Source organism: Myotis myotis, unplaced genomic scaffold (genome assembly GCF_014108235.1).
Source record: "Myotis myotis isolate mMyoMyo1 unplaced genomic scaffold, mMyoMyo1.p scaffold_m19_p_4, whole genome shotgun sequence".
Classification (NCBI taxonomy): Eukaryota; Metazoa; Chordata; class Mammalia; order Chiroptera; family Vespertilionidae; genus Myotis; species Myotis myotis.
Window position 1 is genome coordinate 79,429,143 of NW_023416346.1, and position 7,970 is coordinate 79,437,112.

Below are 7,970 nucleotides of genomic sequence, written 5' to 3' on the forward strand. Positions count from 1 at the left end.
GCAATAAAATGAGGTAAGTTATGCCTGTATTGCCAACTGGGTTCATTGAAGCAACTTAATGATTAATTAGTCTATACCAGTTGTGTTAAGGTTAGTCTCACCTTATCTGTTCTTTATCTTTACTGCATAAATTCTTTGCCACTCTTAGAGGCCTAAACATATAGAAACTTAAAACAAAATTTTTGTTTTGTTGCTGAAAGGGTGGCCCCTTTTCTTATATCATCTTGTGAGAGAATGTATTTGCAGTAGTGTTGAAGGAAAAGCAAGTGTTAATAATTGTGATGGGTGGGAAAATCAAGTTAGTTTTCTAAAGGGGTAGGAAAGGATGAAGATAAAAAATGAGGGCATTGACTAGGACCTCTTAATGGCCCTTTATATTAATATTCACTCATCTGTGGCATCTCATTTGGCTTTTGGAATTTCTTATAAACAGTTGTAGTAGAATATTAAAAAGGCACACATTCTGTGTTTAAATCCTCTGCCACTCATGTTGTTGTTATTATAATTGTTAATAGTGATATAAGTAGTATTGGTACTAATCATAGCTTATTGTAGTTATTAATGTTCTTTTTTTGTTTTCTTTTGTTCTCTTTGTGATGTTTCTCATAGTTGTTGTGCCCCTCACTATATCTTGTCTCTTCTACTTCTAAAAGTCTGTCTTGCCTTATCACTTTCACTCATAAGTGTGTATTTCTTTGCTTATCTATTTTTTCCTTGAATGTCTTTGGTCTTTGTTCTCTCAAGTTTCTTACCCAATTCCATGATCCTCTTGCTTGTTTCTTCTCTGTGTATCTTTGTTTCATTTTCTTTTTTGTTCATAAGAGTTATTTGTGCCTTGTCTTAGATGGCTCTCGTTTTTTCATTTGTTACTAATTGTCTTTGTTTTCCTAGCTCTTGCTCTTCTTTCACTGTTCTTCCCATTGTGTCTCTGAGTCTCATGCTTTTTGCTCATTCCTTGTCTTGTCCACCTCTTTTTTTCCTCTTTGTGAACTCTTGATTGTTCATCATTCTCTCCCATTTTGTTAGTTTGACATTTTACCTTTTTCTGATTCTGGCTTCCTTTCTGCTGTTTCTACTCTTCATCTTGGGTTTCTCTCTTCTACATGTCCTTTCTGCCTCTCTTGGGCCATTTTCTTTCCTTTTTCCTGCTCTATGTGCCTCAGTGTCTCTTTGTTCTTTGTGTCTTTCTATTTCACCTTTCTTCTCTCTGTTCTCTTGTTCTTTTGCTTTTTTCCCTCCACCCACCTTTGGGTACTTCAGCCTCTTCATGAGTCTGTGTCTTCCCCTTTGATTTCTTGCAATCCTCTCTCCATGCATATTTTTTTGTATATGTGTATGTGTACATCCATGTGGGCATGTTTGTGACAAAGGGGTTTCCTAACCCCTTACAATAGGTGCAGAGTATCTACTATCAAAATAAGCATTGCAGAGATGTTCCTTATGCCAGGCCGTCCTGTGAGATAAATCCAAAACTAGTAGAAGGCCCAAGGATCCAAAGACCTAAGATGTACAGAAGGTGGAAGGCCCCTAATGGATATAATTCCCAACACAGAAGACAGAATTGAGACCTGTGGACTAAAGTATAAAACCTGTGTCCCAAGATAGATGGAAACCTCAGCCTTGAGACCATCAGAAGCTCTAGAGCCATTATGTACATAAAGAAGGTGGCCCTTGTCGGATAACTGAGTTGGATGCAAGTCTTGTGTCTTGAGTTAGACAAAAGGCTGAAGACCCAGGATGAAAGAACCAAGCCTATGAGTGGGGATACATGGAAAGCCTGAGACCTGAGTCACAAAACCTGAGATAAAAAAAAAAAACTTAGCTTGAAGACTTAAGACCCAAGGATATGAGGTGTCACACACACATAAAGACCCAGGAGTCAAGTATCTCTATGTGGACTTGAAAGCCCAAGAGGGACTGATATCTTAAGACTAAATTAAGCTGGAGTTCCATGACCCTAAATCTAGGAAGGCTGGAAACCCCAAGACCAGAGGAAGTCCCAATATGAGGACCCTAAACCTCTATTCTGCTATCCTCCCTACCCTTGGATATTTTCAGTTCTTCCTTTCCAGTTTTTATATCTCCATTTAAGCCCACTAATTTTGTGATATCCTTTTTGATGTTGTTATTATCTTGAGATTGGCAATATTATGCCTGGGCCAGTGTAAGGTTCTTTTTATTATAGTTTTGAGTCATTTATTAAGTTTTAGGTATTTTTTTAAACTTTATTTTTTTCACCTCCACTCATTTGAGAGAGACATATCAGTGAAATTGTATTTCAGTCCCCCCTTTTCCTCAGAAGCTCTAGGCTAATGAGAAGAGGAAAGTGTCAGGCTATGTAGAGAAAATGTGAAGAGATGCCTCAGGCCAATGTGAACATTTAGATAGAAAATACACAGATGTGCCAGCCTGCTGAGAAGGATCAGCCAGTAACATGATTTCTTTGAGCTTGAGTGAACAGGATTCCTGGGGTTTGGGATTCCTAGTGATGGTTAGAAAAAAGAATGAGTAGTCCTGGAACAGAGTGATGTCCCAAGGAGACAGCCTGAACTCCCTGCTCATAGTAGTGGCCTAATAATTTGGTAGACTACACCAACCCTGCCCTAGGCTTTAATATCAACCTCTGGGCTTAAAGATGACAGAATTTGGAAGTAATCAGGTTTAAATCTCCTTTTTCTCCCCCTTATCATGAGGAAAGATAATTTAAATAACTGAGATATATATGAAAATAAGGTGTTTTCATTAATAGTGTATTGCCAGCTATGCACAGCTAATATGTATTATAAGTACACTGTCAGTTTTGAAGCGTTTTGTACATCAGGGATCATCACACTCTTTCTGTAAAGGGGAAAAGGTAAATATTTTAGTCTTTGCAGGCCTATGGTCTCTACATTTCACTTCCCCCTACCGCCAGTCCTTTAAAAAGGAAAACTATTCTTATCATGTTAACCAAGTAGATTTGGTCTGTGGGCCATAGTTACCCCTGATGTAAATGCTGAATAATATTAATTTCCTTGTGTGAGCCTGTCCCTGTTCTAGGCACTAAGGACTCAATGATTATCATCACATCCAGGTGGCCCAAATAAAAATGTGTGAATATGCTTTTAAACTATGAAAGTGCTTAAAGATGTATTAAGTTTCAGAGCTGATAAATATTGATTACATATCAACAGTATGTAATACTATGTAGATATTAGGAATTAAGTGATTAATCAATGAAAATTTCATATATTTGTAGCTGTGTTGCTGCTGCTTTGGTGATTTTGAGTAAATACAGTATTCCAAGTAGCAGAAAAGAAAACACATAGAAACTGCTTTTAAACTGTAAAATATACAGCAAACACAAGGGATTAAGCTATTTTGATGACTTACAATGGGCCAGATAACTTGCTAAACACTAATAACAGAAAGAAACAATCTCAATATAGAATTAAAATTTTCAGATAAGAAATGCATTTTAAAGTGGTTTGTAAACTAAAGCACTAAATATCAATGAGCTAAATGTTATGAATGAATGAATGAATGAATATTAACTGCCTTTTATGTGACAACTATTGTTTTGGGTTCTGTGAAATCTAAGGTAAAACTCCCAAGTAATAAGATGGAGGTTTATATTGTGCATTATTTATATGTAAGGAAATTAGATAATGCTTATTTTAATCAATCAAGACTTTACTGATAATATCAAGTTATTATTACCAGTATATTTTTCCAGATAACAGGAAAATGTAATGAATGAGACTGAGCTTTCTAAACTATAAAGTGCTATATAAATATGACATTAGGTATTTTCTCTGTGAATAAAATTTTTCATGAGATAAACATTCTTTATAAAATTCACCCACTATGAGAGCGGTAGTATAAATAGTTATGCAAACTTGAGGGTTTGAATACTTGTTAAATGAAAGCATATCAGTTGCCTACTATGTGAACTCACTGTTACAGGCACTAAAGAGATACACACATTTATAATTTTATTGTGCCTACAATTGAGAATAAGGCAATACATATGTTAGTGTTTTGTGAACTCTAAAGCACCATATAAATGTCACTATTAATTTTTCTCACTTGGTGCAAAGTACTATAAAAAGTTGGAAATATTTAAAGTATTAACTATTGAACAATCTGAATATAATATGTAAAAGATTAAATTTATGATGAATGCAAGACTGGGTAATAATTGTCTACTATGCCAGTCTTTTTGCTAGGCACCAAGGACCTGAAGATAAAACATCTTTATTGTGTCCTTGATAGCCGAACATAATGTCTGAAGTCAATTTATAAGTCTTGAACTGCCATAGATATGTAAGCAATATCTGTTTTATGAATATTGATTTTTTATTCTCATCCCCAGAGATAACAACTAGTGATGCAAAAATTCATCACCCTCATTATTGAATCTGTAACAGAGGTCTATGTGTAAATTTAGAAAACCTAGTGTTCTATATAGGTATAAGGAATTAACTGTTGGCTTAATGAATGATGAATGATTACTTTTTATGAGGCTTAAAACTACATATGCCCTAGTATATAAATACGATTTTATCCTCATGGGATGCTTATAGAAGGAAATAATGTAATAGGTGTGAGCTCCAGACTAAAAAGTACTTAACTACTGCTAGGCTTATTTAATGATAAAAACATTGAGAAAATAGAACTGTGCAAAACAGTATGCTAAATGCTGAGCTACATGGAAAGATACAATCCAGACCAAAAAGCTCCTTGCTCCCTCGCCTAATTAAAGAGATGGAAATTTTTTTTTTTTTTTTTTAAAAGCAAGCTGCTCTTGTTCTCCATCAGTTTTTTAAATGCTGAATGCTAAAGATGGAGGTGAATTAGCTCCACCTTGGCCTGGCTTAAAGATATTTAAGAAGTAAAAATAAATGGCTCAGCAGTGCTTTTAGATTTCATTTGATAAGCACAGCATATTTTGTGTGCAATAAATCATTCTAGGTCCTGAGCATAAGAGCAGTGAAATGGGCCTAGTCTAAAGGTCTTTAGATTGAACACAGATCATAGCTGCAGATATGAAAATATCTTTGATTTTTTAGTAAATATTTGAGTGCCTATTTTCTGGGAAGTATTATGCTCATTTAATGAGTTGAGTAGGTATGGCTCAGAAATCCCATTGACTCGCCTTGGAGATTAAAGAAAAAAAAGTCATGGTCCTTTTAATATATTTTCCCTAGTTCTGGATAGTCTCAACTTCACATGCTCAGTGACCTAAATTGAAGCCAGAAGACTGTTAAAAGGGCTCAGGATTTGTCCTTTAATTCATTAATTTAAGTTTCTGCTTCTATTATAGTTTAAGATAAGAATTAAGATGAAACAACTGGTTTTAAGAATATTTGCTCATTGGCCTAGCTTAGAATCAGGAAGCCACTTGAGCAATAAAAATGATTTTATCTATAAACATTTATTCACTCTGAAGAAAGTGCTGAGAGAATTAAGAGATTCCAAAGACCAAACTGCACTTTCATGTCCTCTAGCTTATGGTTGAAACACCCAGAATAAATTTTATCACTGCAGGTCTTTCATTGAGCTGCTGTGATATTAAGACACTGAGAAGGAATGATTAAATAGATCACCTTCTCTTTGACATGTTTTGTAGAATGGGAATGAGAGCTTCCTACTTATTCATTAATACAAACATTGAAGATGCTAAAAGAAATAGCATTTTATCTTGGAGATGCAATAAAAAACAAGGAATGGGATAAAACATTAAACAGAAGTGTCTATTTGCAATGTGCTAATTTCTAAACAAAACAAAAAGATCTTAACTAAAAGACACTTGTTTTTAACTAGCTTGGAGACTAGAATGTAAAAAGTTATTGTTCATTCACTTTTTTTCATTTATTCATTCATTCTACCAGTATATTTGAGTGCCTATTTTATATAAAGTACTTGTTAGGTACTCACTTGGCCCAAGAGACATGAAAAATGTATGCTTTCCCAGAGAAATTTTAAAAACTTTGCTTTTGGGTTGTTTTCGTTAGGGGTTGACTTAGCCCCTGAGTAACATTGTGTGGTTTAATTCCTACTCCATATTTCTCCTATCACTCTGGCCACTACAATAAGCAGGGTTTTCCACTGAGATAGCTCCTTAAGTTCCAGGAATCCTTTTTATAATAGACACTTCCTTTTCCTAGCTCATGAAAAATGATTGGCTACTGTTGAATAGAAGCAGGGATGACAACTAATTCCCAAACCACAGTGTCAATAATACCAGCCTTGGGGAGCCATGCATACTCAAGCCACAATTGGTTTTGAAACATTTAACAGTTTTGTCTATTTTCAATTCTTTATCCTTTACATTCTGACAAATATACACTGCCTAACTAGATCTGAGGAACAATCCCCAGATAGTACATAGCAAGACTGAAGATGGAGACATGATTTCTCTTTAACAACAGATTTTGACTTAAACTTTAGAAATCGCCTCTCAGTATCAAAACTGGGTCACGAAAGGACTTATATATGGTAGAATATGGTCAGTGAATGAAAGTGGCTTAACAATTTATCATGCTTAAATTTTAAGAGTAATAAAAATGAGAAATAATTGGCAAAAATTTGAGGGAAAAATACAAAAAATAAATAAATAAATAACCCAAACCTCTAAATCCAGGCCCCACTGGGCTTTGACCTTTTCTATTTTTAAATCACTCACAGAGGGTGGGATAGGAGGAAGAGTGAAAGAAAAGGTCAAACCTGTTTCTAAGGGCAGCCTGCCTTTTTTTGGATTGGTCTTATGAACTCCGGGTCTAACTTGAGGATTGCTTTGTCCTCATTCATTTCTTTGGCTGAATGATGATATTATCAATTAAGCCTTGGGTTTCATAATTATGTGATTTATCAATTAAATCAGTTTAGCCTCCATCATAAAGTAGTGTTAAATCGTTAAGTCTAAAGGCAAATTTCACTGTAAAAGAAGAGGACTTCATAGTTCACTGTAATTTATGATACTTTAAAAGCATATATACTTGAGTTTACATGGCAAGCCATTTATAACATGCATACATGGAGAAGAAAATGTGGAGGTAGCACATTTGAGAATTTGGGATGATTTTTCTGATTTTTGCTTTGTACATTTTAATTTTGACATCAGATACATCTGTAATGTTTGACTTTTAATATGTGGTATCAGCTGGACTCAGGAACACTCTTTTCTTCAGTTGGGGGTGGATTTTCATATTTGGAAAGTGCAAAGAAGAAAGTAGCTACAAGCCAGCCTTTTGTGGTTTCTGACATCCTGAGACTACCACTACTGATAAAACAAGAATAAGAGAACATGCTACCATCATCTGTTTTTTGTGGCATAAATAAAGTAGTAAACAAATCCATTTTTATAAGAATGTACTTATCTCCACCCTTCAACCTCAAAGGGAATATATGCCAAAATGCTCCATTAAATGAAAGAAATTCTTTGACTTGTGTACAGATGTGAAATGCAGAATCTCAGCCTTGGGTGGTTTGAAGATTGACAAATCTTGCTCAGCAAAGGTGATATCAAAAAGCAATCTAAAGCCATCACATAACAACTGAGATAAATTGGGGAGTATTTTTTCTAATGTCAAATAAAAGCTAATGTTTTGAAAACTTTGTATTTTGATGTGACAAGTTCTGCCTCATTGTCTCTTCACACATTATTTCCTTTTGTTTTTCCTTTTACTACTTTGGGTGATTAAATTTTTTGTGGTCTTATAATCAGACAAACAATGGGTCCATGCTGCCTGTCTACTCGAGCCAATGAAGCAGAGACAGGGTTGAAACATAATGAGCATTTAGTCCAAAACTGCTGGCACCAGCAGTACGGAGAGCAGCAGCTTAGCCACAGAAATCTGCTCTGCAGCTCACCATAAGTCAGTGGCTTATATAGCAAAAGCACAAATGAAAAGTAGACAAAAAGGCAGTTTACAGATGCAAAAGGACTAGGGGTCTTCAAAGGGCTTAGTGATATGCAAGGGATGGGG

The 7,970-nt window shown here is 35.1% G+C and overlaps 1 long non-coding RNA gene across 3 annotated transcripts in view; it reads left to right on the forward strand.

Annotated features, from left to right (window-relative positions):
* The window catches only part of LOC118653710, a 29,600-nt gene extending 22,001 nt beyond the window's left edge, over nt 1-7,599 (forward strand). For all 3 annotated transcript variants that reach the window (XR_004966872.1, XR_004966871.1, XR_004966870.1), the window contains exon 6: nt 610-7,599. This is a non-coding gene — a long non-coding RNA (uncharacterized LOC118653710). The remainder of the gene's footprint in view (nt 1-609) is intronic.
* The last annotated feature ends 371 nt before the right edge of the window (nt 7,600-7,970 follow it).